Raw genomic sequence first — 18,151 nt, forward strand, 5'->3', positions numbered from 1 at the left:
TTTTTTTTTTAAGTATGAAAAAAATTTATTGTAAAATGAATGTGCTTTATTTTTTACGCTAGATTATTCTATAGATGACTGTAATTAATTTTGTAAATAGATGAGGATTTAAATGATGATGATGTTGATGATTGTTAATTAACTTCAAACAATGATGAAGCATCTAATTGAATATTGATACATTCCAACGGTAATGTGTGGCGAACAATCGAGTTCCTTGTTTATGGAAATGTTATATCGATTGTAATTTAAGTGCTAGTCACTTCTCATAATTTGAAGAAATAAATTTTTTTTTGTTAAATTTTGACTTTATTATTTTTTTATCCTATATCCTGATTTTTTTTTTATTCGTATGAAAGAGAAATCTGCGAGCTGTGAAATTTTTTAGTATAATTTAAATTAATCCTTAGCTGTCACGGATCCAAAAGGCTACCGGTAATTTTCAATTTCAAATATCTCAGTAATGATTCATAAAAAAAAAAAAAAGTACAGGATACCTTTTTTGTAGAGAATTTAACGCACTACAAAAAATTTCTGATTCATTTTTTTGAAAAATTCAATATTTACATAGATATTTAAAAAAAACGATCATACTCTTTTTTTGATAATTTCAAATGATCCTGAATCAATCAATAATTTTCACATTTATTTTCCAAGAAATCAATTATAAAAAAAAAAAAAAAAAAAAAACTAAAAATATGCACATGTAGAAAATTCAAAGAACTGTAAGTGCAATTTTTTTTAATATATTTTTTTATAATCAATTGTTTGGAAAAAAAATCCATAAATTATTAGACGTTAACTAACTTCTCCGGCAAAAAAAAAAATAGCTGACTTATTGGATTTTTTTTAACAAAAAAATATTTTAAAAAATTGCACGTATAGTTTATCAAATTTTCGAGATGCGTATTTTTTTAGAAATATTTTTTTTTTTATAATTTATCTGTTAAAAAAAATTTTTTTTAATTTCAAATGTCTGCTATCTTTACAGTCATGGCTTATTGTCAAATCGAAGTTAATGATTGGTTGCATCATAATGAAATGCCACACTAAATTTAACAGAAAATCAAAAACTTTTTTTATGACGCTTAGGTTCAGTATCATAATTTTTAAATTTCCAATGAAAAATTTAAAAATTAATTGATACTGTAGCTAGCCGCCATTTAATATAATTTTTGAATTGGTTTAAAAATGATAAATTATAAAAAACAAAATATTTAAAAAATTGCACCTGTAGCTTTTTCGAATTTCTACATGTCCATATTTTTATTTTTTTTTATTTTGCAATTGATTTGCTGAAAAAAAAAAATCAAAAATTGTTAATTGTCCGCCAACTTCAGGATCATAATTTATTTAGTAAAATAAATATATTTTTGTAAATTTAAAAAGTTTCATTGATTTTATGTCAAAGTGTACTTAGTTTCCTATAATTTACTACAAAATTAAAAAAAAAATTAACCAAATTACACTAACTTGGATAAAACGTCATTTTCTTCTCTAGGTTAGAAACCGCGCCTTCAATTCACTAAATTATTTATTTGAAATTGACAAATAACCCAGGCATTAAAATTCAAAATTTTAGTGTAAGAAATTAAAAAAATTTATTTGAAAAAAAAAAAAAAAAAACTATAAATTTATTAATTATAGCAATGACTGAATTAAATGAAATTTTAAATTTAATATTCGACTTGAAGTTTACTGCGCGCGCATACGCATGCGCATCGATAATTTTATAATCGACTATTTTATTGTATTTAGTAATCGATATAAAAATATTTTCGAGTTTTTATGTAACCAATACCGAGCCTCGGATTTCAAAATGACCAATAAGGAGTCAAATTAATTTTCTTTGTTACCGTTAACTAACTTCAGTCTGACGCTTTAATTTTATTAAGGAATCAGTAGGATTCGTAACAGTTTTGTGTGAAATTTTTATAGTGATACTCGTAATAAATGTAGTGTACAAAGTTATCTCGAGTGCTAGTGATATTTTTAATTCAAATAAATTATGAAAATGACTTAAATCGTTGAAAAATAATTAATTCATTGAGTGGTTCGTAATTAATTTTAGAAATAAAACAAAAATTTTTAATCGATTTCCGGTCAAATTTACCTGGCAGTGAGTGAAAAAAAACCTTGGTGACTTAAAATAAATTTTAAAATATATATTTTTAAAAATTGTATTAAAAATAAAATTTTTATCGGGACAATAACAAAAACAAAAAAAGTAGTCTAAAAATATGAGCGTGCGTGTAGCAGATATGAGACAGCTTTTAAAATTTATATAAATAAATAAATTAATTTAAATTATGAAATTTAAAAAAAATTGCGTATTGATTTTTCATGGTACTGAAGTTAGCCGGCGTCTTAAAATTTTTGAATTTTTTTAAAAACTATAAATTAAAAAAAAAATGTTTGAAAAATTGCACTTGTAGATTTTTAATTTTTCTATATGCGCATAATTTTAGTTTTAATTTTTGCCATTGATTTGCTGAAAAAAAAATTTGAAAATTGAAAAGTTTACTATCATGATTTTTATGGTACTGAAGTTAACCGACGTCTGATTTTTTTAAAAACCATAAATTAAAAAAAAACATTTTTAAAAAATTGCACTTGTAGGTTTTTAAATTTTCTACATGCGCATATTTTTATTTTTTTTTTTTCCATAATTAATTTGTTGAAAAAAAATCAAAAAATTTTTCATTGTCTGTCAATTTCAAAATCATTATTTTTCCATTATCTACATCCGTATTTTTAAATTTTTATTTTACTTAAATTTTATTTATTCATTCAAAAATTTAAAAATTGACAATTGTCAGCTACATCCGCACTTTTTTAAAAATTACATTTAAAATTAATTTGTGACAAAAATTTGTGATCCTCGAAAAAAAAAAAAGTGAGAAGAAGAAAATAGAATAAATGATGAGAAACAATCAGACAGCAAAAGTTTAAAACAAGTGCCTGAGGTAAGTGGCAATTATAAAAATTTCAAATTTGAAAATTCAGGTCAATGTTAGGTCTTAAGATAATGTTTATTGTTTACACTAAGTGGTGTTAGACTAGTGTCAGTTTATAAGAAACAAATCGGTCATGTTGAAAATAGCTGAGAGTTTACTTATTATATATATGTGTAAGTACAACACGGTTCGTTGACGATGTTATATATCATGACTTATGACTAATTGACGTAAGTTAGAGAACGTAAACAATTTGCTATATATATATATGATGTACACACGTGTAATAGATATGTAATGTCAACAAACGTCAAACTGTTGACATGGAAGAAGTCGCCGTGTAGTTACGGTCTAAATAATAGTGATACTACCCGGGTTGTTTAGGCCAAGGTTTTAATTTGAATAAAAGTCAAACTTCTTCGTCACTATAATTATACTATTTAAATGGATACTTTTATTGAACTTTATGTTTGAGTTTTCGATTTGTTTTTTTTATTCAAAAATTAAGTGAGTGGAAAAATAAATTTATTTTTAAAACTGCAATTTTTTCTTGTTTCCTCAAAGGATAACAAAATAAATGAGTCTTCTATTTTTTAAAAATTGAATCAGTATATTTTTATATATTTCTCAACTATACTATTAATTTTACCATAATAGAGAACAAGAGTCAAAACGGGCCTGTTAAATTTTTTTAGTGAAATTTTTAAGAGCTAATATGCTTAGAATTTTTTGCGGTTGTGGGGTGGAAGGGGGGGGGGTTCATAGGACATTTGGATCATCTCAAATTAAAATATAAATTTTGAATCTAAAATCAGTTTTGTAAACTTGTATTTATATAATTTAATTGTAAAAAATTTAATTTATTTAAAGAAGGCTCATATTTAGCTCAACTCCATTTGGTCTCCCGTAAATTTTTTTTTTTTATTTTCCTACAATAAAAATTCAACTTCTTATTTTTACTTTACAGTAAAAATAAATTTTACAATAAATCGGGACCTGAAAACCCCAATACTGTCTAACTAACTCCACACATGACCGCGGTACCAAAGCATATATCGTGATTCCTAAAATATTTATCACCAAATTTATCTCTATCTATCCATCTATTATCGACAAAAATCTATTGACATGAAATAGAAAGTATTTTCCCAATAAAAAATTTAAATCATTCAGATGTTGATAGGAAATTGACTGCTGGCATTATAATATTAACAGGTGTTGACGGTTCTGATGAATATAATAATAAAAATTCATAAATAAAATTTATTTATACTGCATTACAGCTTTCAAAAGATTTATCATAACTCATAACGTACTGATTATTTCATATTATTTTTTATTTCATTATTCTCAAATGCCAAGCTATTGATATATCTCAAACACGTTTACTTCCCAACATATTTACTATAAACCTATAACTCAATAACTTAACTATAAAACTATAAATATAAACTAATGCATATGACCTCTTGCAATATATATAATATAAAATATATATATATATATATTCGATATCTATCGTCACCCTCCAGGCTTCTCCTCATCATCATCATCATCATCATTTCATCTCAAATCTTAAACTCTTAGAATAAGAATAAAATAATATATATATATATATATATATATATATATATATATATATATATATATATATATATATATATAAAGACAAAGATTAACACACCAAAGCGTGTCGAATTGAATCGACAAAGTTTCACCACTGAGCTTTCGCCTTTCGCGTGCATTCAATAAATTTATATAAATGTTTATGTATATATATATATGTATATATTTCAAACTCAACTCACAAGACATTTGACTCGACACTCGACACATTTCGAAGGGACATTGTTTCGGGAATTTACGATCTTTATTTTAAACTCTGTAGTATATACTTTGTATTCAACTATATAGTATATATATGTGTATATATATATATATATATATATATATAGTTGAGTAGTATATAAAGGTAATAATAAATTAACGTAGGTTTATCGACGCAATAGCGACGTTTATCTTGCAGAGTGGAGTAAAGAGAGAAGTTCTCTTGAAACGTCGTCGTCGTAGTAGTCGTCGTCGTGGAGGAAAACGACCAGGAGACCGGGCAACAGTTGGTAATACGACACCTCAACCTGTCTACGTGGAATGTCTATGTGCCCTGGCCTTTCTTGTGTTGTCTTATATGTTGTATTTATATATGTATATATATATATGTACATAAGAAAGAGCTAAGACACGATTCTTATATATATAGTACGCTCTTGCGTGTCCTGAAACACCTGGAAATCCTAAACTCTATTTTTTTACACAATCCATCCTATCGTGCACGCATTCGTTGGTATTTATTTTTTTTGTTTCGAGAGTTAAATTAAGAATTCACAGCTAATGAAACTAATTTATGAGTTTGGGTATTCTACAATTTTAATTAACTACGTTTTTATTTTTTTTATTTTACAAATTTATTAATAAAAAACCCGTTAGATGGGAGGTGATACGCTCGAGTATGTGTTAGGTGTTAATTTTATTTTTTATATTTACACCAATTATAAATTTACTTTAGTCAGGTTTTGAGAAATTTATTGTATTCGTACTTATTTTTATGTCCTATCAATATTTTAAACTGAGAAGAAATTTTTCATCTTCTGCCCACTAAATTTTTTTGAATCCCCTTTAGTTGACATTTATTTAAAAAAAAGTTCTTTAAATTTAAATTTAAAACTACTGATCATTTTTCAAAGTTTATTCAATTTCTTCATCATTCAAATAATTTATCAATTCAAATTTTAATTTCATATCCAACATAAAATTTTAATAAAAAATTTTTCAAAAATTAATATTCATATGAAAAATTTTTATGATTTTGGTTATCAGACAATCAACAGTTTTCGGTTTTTTTTTTTTCAACAAATTGATTACAAAAAAAAATAAAAATATGCATGTGTAGAAAATTTAAAAAACTATGGGTGCAATTTTTTTAAATATTTTTATTTTGGTAATTTATCGTTTAAAAAAAAATCCAAAAACTACTAGACGTCTACCAACTTAGTATTATAAATTTTTTTTTAATCTTCTGAGTAGATCTTATGGTAAATTTATGATTGGTCCAAATTCACATTTTTTCCATGGAAAGAAAAATTTGAAATAGCAAAATTGACAAAATTTTTTGCAAATTTTCAAAATAATCCGTTTAAACTCACGTTAAAAAAATAATTTTCCAAAGAATAATTATCTGACATCTGTATTTGTCTTTAGTAATTTGTTGCTTACGTGAAACTCAAAATCAATTATTTTGACAAAAATTTTAACCCCCTTTGCTGACATTCATTTTAAAAATAATTTTTTAAATTCAAATTCAAATCTCCACAAATAATTTTTCCTAACACAGAAAAAATCTTTAATTTTTTGGGCTCCTTTTTTGAAAATAAGTGACTTTTTAAACTTTATCCACCCATATTTTTAAATCCTTCAAATAATTTATCAATTGAAAATTTGAATTTGATTTCCAACATGCAATTTTTATAAACAATTTTTCAAAAATTAATCTTTCTCACATGAAATTTTTTTTTAAAGTCTTCTGATTAAATTTACCATAAATTTATGATTAGTCCGAATTCCCCTTCTTCCCATAGAAAGAAACATTTTAACAAATAGCAAAATTACCAAAATTTTCTGCAAATTTTAAAAATCCAGTTAAACCCCACGTTTTAAAAAGTGAAAAATTATCTGATATTCGTATTTGTCTTTGATGATTTGTCGCTCACGTAAAACATAAAATCAATTATTTTAAAAAATTTGAATATTTCTGACCTCCGGTCTTAGACAATCCAAAGCAAAAAAAAAATTTTTTTATTTTATCTATCACATATAAATCACAGTAGACATAGAACATAGTAAAACGGTACTTACTAAAATAAAAAAAAAAAAAATTAAAAAAAAACATATATTTATAAAAAAAAAAAAAAAAAAAAACATAAGGGCACAAAAATGGCGATCATGAACTCATAGGTTCCTCTACTGTTTTCTGTTACTTTTGTGATGGGGTACATTGAGCATGAGTATACAACTCATGGTGGTATGGTCCTTATATATATGTATATATATATGTCTATATATATATATGTGTAGAGGGTGCACTCCAGTGCATCTTAGTCGTGACTTATCCAAGGTCGTAGGTCGTAGTTGTGCTGCACCTTGCACCTCCAGCTTAGCTGGGCACAGAAATGCTGGGCAAGCGTGTCTGGCCTCGGGCGAGAGTTGAAATTTAATACATGCGCATAACTCCCTAAGCGAGCAAAGCTAAAGTCTCTTTACTGAGATATAGCAATACAACCTACAGTACTCTGCTCCATAGACTTGAGAGACTTTTATTTACCTGTTAGAGACTTGGAAGACTACAAATATATATAGATATATGTCCATGTATATGTATATAAATATGCTTTTGTGTTTTTACACAGGGAGCTTAAGACTTCCAGCGGGGGATGCCTGGCGACTCGTGCGCTAGTCTCTTTTCTTGCCTTTTTAAATTTACTTCACTACTACTAGACGCTAGTACATCCTATGTAAGCCCTATACTACTTGCCTGCATAAAGAAACTTAGCCCTAAGGCACTTGATGGAATTTCAAGGTTTTGTTTATATTTTTTTATTTTTTATTTTTTATTTTAAATGCCAAGTGAAGTTCAACTTCTTACTTTTTAAATATCAACTCTAGCTGGTTATTATCATGATGGTCGAACACAAAAGATTTTTTAACTAAAATTACTGTAACCTAATATTTCGTTGGGAATGTTCATGAGCGATATGTAAGTGAGATATTTCACTCAGAATAAATAATTAAATTTTCAAAATTCGTCATGTGGGATAAGATCTAGTGAAAATTTGATTTAATACATTTTTGGTGTCAACAATTTGATGACAAAAATTCAATTGATAATTTACTTGCTATTAGTATTGTAATTTATAGGGAAGCGTAATTATTATTTTTAAAAAATTTTTCTTAACAATTTCGGATGTCTAATTTTTATTCAATTTCGATTTTTTTGGTCATTAAATAATTATTTCTAATACATATCAGTCATTAAAAAAATTTTTAAACTTAAAGCAGCATAAGCCAGGAACAAAAATAATAAAATTCATCATCATTTTTTTTTTTCAAAATTATTCCTGTTTATGGGCAAAGAAAAAATAATGTGACGAAACTAAAAAAAAATTTTAAAAATAATATTTAATTTCCTTGAAGCAAAAATTAAAATTTAATTATTGATACAATTTTTGACGGTCCAATTTACCTCATATTCATTTTTTCCACTTATCTATATATATTTTGTATCATAAATTTTATCAAAAATATGAAAAAAAAATTTTTTTCCATTTTTTCATAGCAATCCATTTTACCCATTTTTTTTTTTTTTTTTTTTTCAAGACATTGACATTTTTATGATCTTTAAAAATAAGTATAAGTATTTCAGTACCAATTAAATTAGAATATTTTCATCTGACTAAAATTCACAAAATAATTAATTTTTTAATTTCCATACTGCAGTTGACTTAATTATTTTTTTTCATTGTCAATGCAGGAAATAAATGAAAAAAAAAAACATGAGTAATTTATTTAATTGGACCAGTTATGATTTATTGAGTCACAATATGTAGGTGTAGTAATTTAATAATAAAAAACTTACGTCATCGGTCTACATTGTCTTGAAGAATGAGGTAATCGTGATATATGTTTATGCCTAAACAATAAGCGTCATAATTCAGATTAAAAATTAAGTGGCATGAATGAGCTGTATCAAGGCAATAAGCAATACAAGTAGCAGTTATTATATTATTAAATTATACTGTTTTAATTCTCGGATTCTTATTATAAACTGGCATATCAAATTTTCGGTTCTGTTCTGGTTCTCAGAAATTTGTCAATCTTTGCCAATTGGATTAACCACGAGGCCATGTGTAGTTTATATTTACCAAAAGCTTTTATTTATCAATCACCAACACCCTGACGCCTCAACCGGATGTAATTATATTTTTTTTTTACTGTGTCAACAAAATAAATAAATTATTTGCGAAGTTTCGGAACAAGGCAACATTTCCATAAATGGTCAAAAATTTTTTTCTGATTAATATTAGGGAGAGGACGGACACGGGGCAATATGGAGCCACTACGAAATAGTAGATTTTTGAATATTTAATTTCTAGTTGCTTCCAAAAAAAATTTTTTTCTTCGCGCGGGTAAAACGACTCCCCAAAAAAAGTGAAATTTTTTTTTTTATGTAAAAAAAAATCGTTTATACGTTAAGTAAAAAAAGAGATTTTTAATAGTAGTAAATAAAAATGCTGAAAAAATAGCATATGTATTTTTTTTAGCCAACGGGACACTGAAAAATTGTTGAAAAAAAATTTTGAGATTTTTAAAATTGTACAAAAATAATGAAAATTTTAAAATATTAAAAAGCCGTAAATGTCAATGAAAAAGAATTTTGGAAAAAAAAAAAGTTTTTTAACAAACTTTTGAATTGATCCGATTTGCCTGCATTTTCCTTTTTTTTATAAAAAATCCATTTTTTATCATATTTAAATTCAACTTTTAAATTATTTTCTTAAACTGAACAACAACAAAACATGGAAATGGGATGAATTGGGTCCCTCTTAATTTTTCAAAAAAATTAAAAAATTTGAAATCAATTTAATAAATTTTCAATTAAATTTTTTAAAAATAAATTTATTAAAGTTTACTTTGTTTATTTTTTTAATTTTCTTTTAGCGAAAAATATTTTTAAATAGACCCAATTATTGAGCCTTTATTTTATTAAATTATTTTCTCAAAAATATTTAAAATTCATAAATATTTTTAGGAACATTTTTAATTACAGAAAATTACCCCGTAAATAATACAAAGGATTGGATAAAAAATTAAATTTCATAACTTCTATTAATTCAAATTTTTTTTTCAAAGTGTCTCGTTTTGCCCCTCATTAAAAATCCTCTATGTCCTTAGTATAAATTATAATTTTTTTGTCATTCAGTAAAAAGGAGGCGTAGCATTAAAAATTTGACTAATTGAGTAGATCATAATTAATGACCCGTTAATTATCACAATAGCAATGCAGCTGTTTTTATCAAGAAAGCACTTATCAAAGACATATCAAAGATAGTGTTAAGTGGAAGTGGTGGAGAATAAAATAAAAACAAAAAGCTGCGATAACATAAAGACCGATAGATTACCAGACAAAAATAAAATAAGTGACATTGGGAATGAAAGAGCCGGTACAAATGAGCATTGCTCTGTATAGTACTGTCCTCAGAACTAATCCGTGGGGTCTATTAACTTGGATACTTGAGTGTGCGGAACTAAGATACAATGTTAGATATCGCTGCTAGAGGGCCTTTGGTTCCCGCTATGTATCTGGTGTACGCGGTCTTTATATACTGGCATGAGTTAGCACTGGTGAGTCCTCAGTTAGCGTATAGTTCTCAAGTAAAGGAACAATTCAGTGACTTGACTAAGGTATCATGCCGTTAAAACCATCTTTACTTGTATTCTACCCAACACCATACCAATTCCAATACCAGTATTCCCACTGCGTTGGCATTGCTAGCAATATATGTATACAGCAAACTAAAATGCGCGATCCTCAACCGACTCGGTTCTCTACTCCGGCTTAGCTACTTTATGCATTTTAAAGGAATTGTAAGATAAGCAAGTCATCGTAGCTATGTTGTTCCGAGTGTTGGGTACTTTTAATTCATCTATTTAATGGGTTATTACACTCTATTCCCTATTAGTGCTTAGATTTGATGGGATAAATTTTGTTTTAAGTTTATAGGGGAGTTCAAAGCTTAGTGCGACACCACTTAAGACAAAAAATTTTTTTTTGGAAAGAAATCTTTGGTTTCAATTTGTAGAAAGATTGAGGCAAGTTGGTCAGCCTAGAATTTTTTCTTTCGTGTTTGTTATCTGAATTATTGAGAACTGGAAAAAGCTGACTGAGGTGAAGTGGGCGGCTATTAGAGCCTAGCCCATTTTACCTCAGATTCAGATTCAGCTTTTTCTAGTTTTTAATAAAATAATTCAGATAAAATCTGAATAGTAAAAAAAAATTTTACGTAAAATTTCAAAATGGCCTGCTCGGGCTGATCATATTTTTTTAAAAATCGTAGCTAAGCTAACAAATGTGTCTCATTTTACCCGGCTTCCCATACATTTAAAACTAAAAATAGTTTAAAAGGCTTTGAGGGTTAATTTAAAAATTGAAAGCGTGTTTAAGTTTGAAGGGAATCACGATTATATCGATGGTTGGATCGACTATTGCGGTGGGTAATATATGGAGCTCTCTATCCATTACGCTGGCGGAGAACGAATAAAATAGAGATGTATTGTCTTTACACAGGAAGTTGTATGGCCAGAGGTACAGCGCCATTTATTACGTCGCTCGTGGTAACGACTATGGGCGTGCGAGAGACTCTCTAGATTTTCTGTTCTCTTATTCTCGTTTCTGTGCTCAGTGCTCGATACTCTAATCTAAAAATAGGACTGAGAATATATATATGAATATATGGATATATGTATATTTGTATTTGCAATCTTGGGATAGAGAAAGAGAGAAATGTCGGGCGTATGTCCAGGAAACATAAAATCACGAGTCGCTGGTCTTGAAACTCGTACGTGTGTCTAGTGTAAAGAGTGTAGAATATGGAGTGTGGTCAAGTTAATCCTGAGTAGAGATGCGAATGGACGAACATACGTTGGTGGTCTTGGTCTTCGCGGTATGAACCCATTCATTTTCAGTTTCCTGGATCTAGTCTACCTTAATTTTTATCATTTTACCTGTACTCTCTATGATCCTAACCGATGATGCTGCTCCATCTCGACTAGATACTGGACTTGAGATATATTTCTACTCTGTTTAACGTGATGTTGGGCTCGTGATTCTAAAATTAACTGATAACAATACTATCAATTTCATCGCTTGTTATGTGTAGTTTAGTTTTTTTAAGCATATTCTTGCGGAAGTGATAAGATTGATGGATATGAATTACATTAAATTCAAAGGTATAAATTAGGAGAATCTAAAAAGATTTTTAATGATAATAATTTTGAAGCAAAGTTGATATTGAGAAAAAAAGATGTAAGATCACATCTGAAAATAATATAAAAGATACTTTTATTGCAGCTTTGGATCAATTTTCTTTTAGTAGAAATTACATAATTTTCTTCCTCGCGTTACTAATAGTTTGGAAATGATGTTTGTGCGTACGGGAAAAAATTTCGCGATTGGCCATCTGGGGGTGCTTTTACAAACTAAGAAATGAGAAAGTGTATGTTTAAGTACTTTGGTAATTTTGATTATTACTTTGTAGGTAGTGAGCTCTACCGCCACTAGAGGGCTAACAAGTGAAATCCTAACCTGATACTCATGTATTTGTATATTTATACTTACTAAATATCACTAAATATACATATACTAATACATGAAGTGATCGAGTACTAGCTGTTTTACCTAAAATGGAATTCGTAATTTTTAGATTAAATTTTTTTTTTTATCAGCTATGAAATTTCTGCAAAAATTTGAATTTTGGATGCCATTTAAAATTACTCTTAATTATTTGAGTATAAAAAATTGTATCAAAAATCCCAAAAAACTTTGACATGTGGAATTTTTGAACTTGAGACAGATTAGAATTCCGACTGGAATTTTTTTTGAACTTTTGCAATTTTGATAGTAAAAATAAAGTTTTTTCTAAGACTTTATTTAAATGAATTTGGAGTGAGATAAAAAGCGTTTTGAAAACGTATTTTTATGAGATTTAAAAAACTTTTATAAAAAGTTCAAAATTTGAGATTTTTGAACTATTTTGAAATGAAGGTGAAATGTAGTAAAAATATGTTTCAAAAACGTTTCGTTTTTCAATCAAAATTTGCTTATATTAACTTTTCATTTTCCTATCCAAATTATAAAAGTTCAAAAATAGTTCCATTGGAAATTTAAATCAGTCTCAAGTTCAAAAGTTCCATATATCAAACTTTTTTGGAATCTTTTTGGAAAGATACTTTTTTCGCACGGGTTCTGTATTTCCCGCAGTAAAAATGAATGAAAATTGCACTTTTGAACTTTTCAACAGCCTAATTTTTTTAACCGCTCCATTAAACTATTAGTATACTTCAAAATGTACATCCATAAAATATTCGTTCTAAAATAATTCAAACGATCTAAAAAAATCTCAAATGACATTATAATAATTAAGTAAATTTTTTTTAACCTCAATATAAACCCAAGCGATTATAAAAAATGATAGAGTATATATATAATAATATTAACTTTGACACTAACTAGAGAAAGTTTATGTTATTATATCGATAATCAAAGGTACTTGTAGGAGCAAAATGGTTAAGCATCTTTCATAAAAGCAAACAGACGCCCTCGTGACAATGGAGATACTAAGAATAAATCGTGTATCTTTTAATTACTTTCACTTGGTTTCATGAGCTTTAGCTTTTCTTGTTGCCCATTACTATAGCAGCCATACATCGACACACTTAAACATATATATAGTGCAGATTCGTTTAGTTTAACAGCAGCCACTAACTCGAGCACGTGATGGTAATTAACTTAAACTTTTTTTCTCAATCAACGTTTAGTTCTTTATATATTTTTTTTTACTCTTTACCTAGATCACTTTTCACTCTAACAAACGTTATCTTGTATTCGCCCATTAGTCGATCAGCAAACTACTCTATAGGGTTGTCTTGTGTTGTCTTTAGGAATAAACTCGAGTAATGTAGTCTAGGCTTATCATCAATGACTAGAACCATCGGCATCTCATTTGTTAACAACTATTGGGTACTTAATGATGCCTTTTAAGAAAACTATTTATTTATTTTACTATTATTTAATTTATCTATTTATCTATTGTTAACATTTATTACCTATTGTAAATAACATTTCATTACATTTATATTTTAATTAACAATTAAAATTAATTAGATACGGTAATCACTATAACAAAATATCTCAGGCATAAAATATGTATGGGATAATTTTAATATTAACAGGTGATGATAAAAAATTTTAATAGTTAATAATTTATTACTTGTGAACATTGAACATATATATGTATATATAGTATATATATATATGAGATTGTTATGTACAAATGTCTTGTGAGTATGTGAGACACAACAAAGTTTAGGAGAAAGGAATGCGTTCTGCATGGTGCATATAGACGATCTATTGAAACGACCTAGAAACACATTATCGCGATACATTGCACACGGTAAGACCTACTGACGCGACACGCCCATACTGTTTTTATTATTATTATTTTTTGGTATTGTACACCCTCACATTTGCATTTTATCCGCGTAATAAAATTATTTTTATTAATCCATTTATCAATTGGTATTTAAATTCATAAAAATATGGGCGGGGGGTGGGGGAATTAATAATAGTCGGGAACAATAGAATTTTCGATAAAAATACTTCGTTTGAAAAATTACCACACAAAAAAAAAAAAAAAAAAAAAGTTAATTATACACCAAAATTATTTCTTAATTCATTTATCAATTGATATTTAAATTTATAGAAAAATGGGAGAGGAGAATTGATAATAGGACACAATAGAATTTTTCATAAAAATATTTCTTTTAGAAGAATTACTACATAAAAAAAATAGTAAATTACATGCCAAGGGAGAAAAGTAGGACATCCTAACCTGCAAACTGAAGTCGAGGGTAGCAAACACGTGGGAGGATGTTCTAATCTTCTTCCATGGTGTGAATAGTATTTTTCACCAGATCTGCGCATGAAAGTTCAAATTTTTGCCTCTGTGGGAACAATGGCGCATGGGTTTTTTTTTTTTATTTCTTTTCTTATAAAATAAGAAAACTTTCTTCCCTCTAAACAGGGCGGGAATTTAAACTTTTGATGCAGGTATGGGTGAAAAAAAATTTTCGTGGCCCTTAAAAATTTTTGTTTTCATTTTATGAGCGAATGGAAATTTCTGATGTCAAGAAATTTTTTTCTTACTATTTACGCAATTGATAATTGCTATCATTATTAAAAATTACAAATTGTCAATAAAAATTTCAATTTATCAAAAATAAAATTGTTAGCGCAGTTTTAAGCCGCTACAAATTAAAAATTTTACTAATTAGTTAAAAATAACAACTAATTAATAAAATAATATATAGGATTATTTATTGCCGTAAGATGGGAAAGAGACATAAAATTTTTGATTTTTTTAAGTAATGTTTTTTATAATTAAATTTAAAAAAAATGTTCGATTTTGAAAAAAAATTTTAATTAATCGATTGAAAAAAAAATTATTAACATGACATTTTTTATTTTTATTTGTTATGTATAACAATGTGTACGTGCATAAAAGAGAACAATGATGTTTGTCAATGAATGATTAATCGAAAAAGTAAATAATGAGAAATTATAATCAACAATATTATTTATTATTATTATATTTATTTTATTTAAATACTTTCATTATCTATTATTTTTATAATTTAACAAGTAAAGAGAATAACTATCATAAGGTCGAAGGAAAAATTGCATCCGGGTTGCAAGTCATCGTGACTGAATTGATTTGAGGACAGAGAAGACATTTATGAGAAAAGAAAACACGTCAACATATGAGTATTTTTTAAAAATTATTATTATTATGATTTTTTTTTTTTAAATACAAAAATAAATAAATACCTTGAAAATTTTTATTATGAAAAATAGTAGCGAGTAAAAATTCCATAAAGGAAATTTAACGGGTATTAATAGTTAATAGTTTTTGGGAAGATAATAAATCTTCAAAGACCATCATAATTAAATTTAGAACTCATTGACAAATTTATCTCGTGCAGAACTTTCCTCTCGAGATTTGTTATTTTTTTCATAAGATTCAGTTTAAACGTGATGCACGTGATGCATTTAATGTTTCAATAGATCAAACAGAAAATAAACTTGCTGCTTAATTTAAATAATAAAATTATAAATATACTATTATTATTTATTTTACAATACAGATTTATATCTAAATAATTTTACTAAATAGTTTACTGTTAATAATTTTTTTTCTTAATTTAATTAAAAGTTCGATACATTTTTTTTTCTTTGGGCCATTATTTAAATAATTAAATATACAATTGGCTAATTTTATTTTTATAAGTCTTCTGATGCCATTTTTGAGACCACAAATTTTTTTTTATTTATAAATACTCGGGTATGTAAAAAAAAACAAGGGGTAAATTTATTAATTTGGCCTCTTGAAAATTTTTTTGAAAGCTATTAAAAACTGTGAAAATTAGAATTTAAGGTAAATTGGACTATATGCTATTGAAAAAAAAAATCAGTCGTCTGGTACTTGATATATGATATATGAAAGTTCAGTGTGATAATTAAATTAATTAATCAACCAGCAAAATTTAAATACCGCTCCATTTTACCTCCATGCCATTTTTTTTTTCGAATTAGAAATAATTTGAATTAATTAATAATTAAAATAATTTGAATAACGGACACTTCATTGCAAAGAATTTTTTTTTTTTTTTTTTTTTTTTTTTTTTTTTTTTTTTTTTTTTTCAAAAATAGTGTCTTATTTCGCTCCATATTTCTTTCGTTTGTAACCCGAAAATAGAAAAGATTTTTGACCCAAGAAATTAGTGTTCACCTCAAAAAATCCTTCCTTGTTTAAAGAAAAGTTTTTCTCGCCCTAACAAAACTTCTGATTCAAATTGATAACGTAAAAATTTTTTACGCCAAAAAGTCTTTTTTTTTTTGTATAAAAATCAACAAGGAAATTTTTATTTTTTACTTATCAATTGAAATTTCTAAGAACAGATACACGGAAAGAAAATTATGGGAATGGTTCCTGTAATTTTGTGAAATTTCATCCTATGCCAGTTTAGGAATGACGACCATGAATTATTGGAACAGTTCCTATAATTATAGGAATCTTACCCATAATTATAGGAATGGTTCCTATAATTATGAGGATGATACCCATACCATTATGGGAATGGTTCCCATAATGGTATAGAAATAGTACCCATACTATTATGGGAATAGTTCCTATAATGATATGGGAACCATTCTCATAATGTTAAGGGAACGGTTCCCATACTATTATAGGAATGGTTCCTATAATGGTATAGGAACTGTTCCTATAATATTATGGGAATGGTTCCCATAATGGTATAGGGGTGGTTCCTATAATATATAGGAACCATTCCTATAATAGTACGGGTACAATTACTATACCATTATAGGAACCATTCCCATAATACATAAGAATACTTCCTATAATTTTCTTACCGTGTAATAATTTTTTAATAACATTAGTCTACTTTGATAAATTTATGTCAATAATTGTCATACTTTTTGGGTAATTTTTTATTCAAAATTATAATTTTTCTATAACCTCCCGTCATTATTATTATTTTTTTAAATTTAATTCTTATTATTATTAATTAATTCTTAGCTCTATTTATTTCCGGGCTAACTACGATTTATAAATTATAAAAAAAAAAATAGAGGTCACTAAATTCAAGGTGAACTAAAAATTTTTGTAGCTCCTCTATCTAAATAAATTTGCGACTTATAATTAAATTTTGTTTATTTATATAAATTATTTATCTTGGCTATTATTTGCTTAGCATGGTTTTGGACAGAGCTATTTTTTGGTTAACTTAATTTATAAGCTGTAAAAGTCGAATATAAATTAATTTGAATGGAGTATAAATAAAAATAAATATAAAGAATAGGCTAGACGGCTAAATTGCCGCGCTTTTAAAAAATTTATAAATAATACTAATAATTTTTTAAGATTTTTTTTTTTAATGCCATACCATGAAAGTTAACATTTAACAGTTTCCAGTGAATGCATTTATATGAGATATAAAACGTTTAATAGTGTGAATGATGATACTTTATATAGCCGCACATTCATTTTGGTTCATCTATTTTAAGTAACTTTTGCCGCAAATAGCATCACGTGTGTATTATTGTAGATGGCTTAACTTAAATAAATAAACATATATAATAATAATAACAAATAACAAGTAATAAATATTAATGCAATAAAATAATTATTCAATTATTAAAATCACATATTAAATTATATAACACCTATAATTATTTATTTCCGAATATTATTATTAAAATTTTTTTTTTTTTTTTTTTTTTATAGAAA

At 26.6% G+C, this 18,151-nt stretch overlaps 1 protein-coding gene across 1 annotated transcript in view; it reads left to right on the forward strand.

Annotated features, from left to right (window-relative positions):
- Window positions 1–3,322: 3,322 nt before the first annotated feature.
- The window catches only part of LOC103579506 (uncharacterized), a 112,106-nt gene continuing 97,277 nt past the window's right edge, over window positions 3,323–18,151 (forward strand). The window contains exon 1 of the mRNA XM_053739469.1: window positions 3,323–3,464. The gene's annotated coding sequence lies outside the window, so the exon portion shown is untranslated. The remainder of the gene's footprint in view (window positions 3,465–18,151) is intronic.

Source organism: Microplitis demolitor, chromosome 5 (assembly GCF_026212275.2).
Source record: "Microplitis demolitor isolate Queensland-Clemson2020A chromosome 5, iyMicDemo2.1a, whole genome shotgun sequence".
In the NCBI taxonomy this organism is placed as follows: Eukaryota; Metazoa; Arthropoda; class Insecta; order Hymenoptera; family Braconidae; genus Microplitis; species Microplitis demolitor.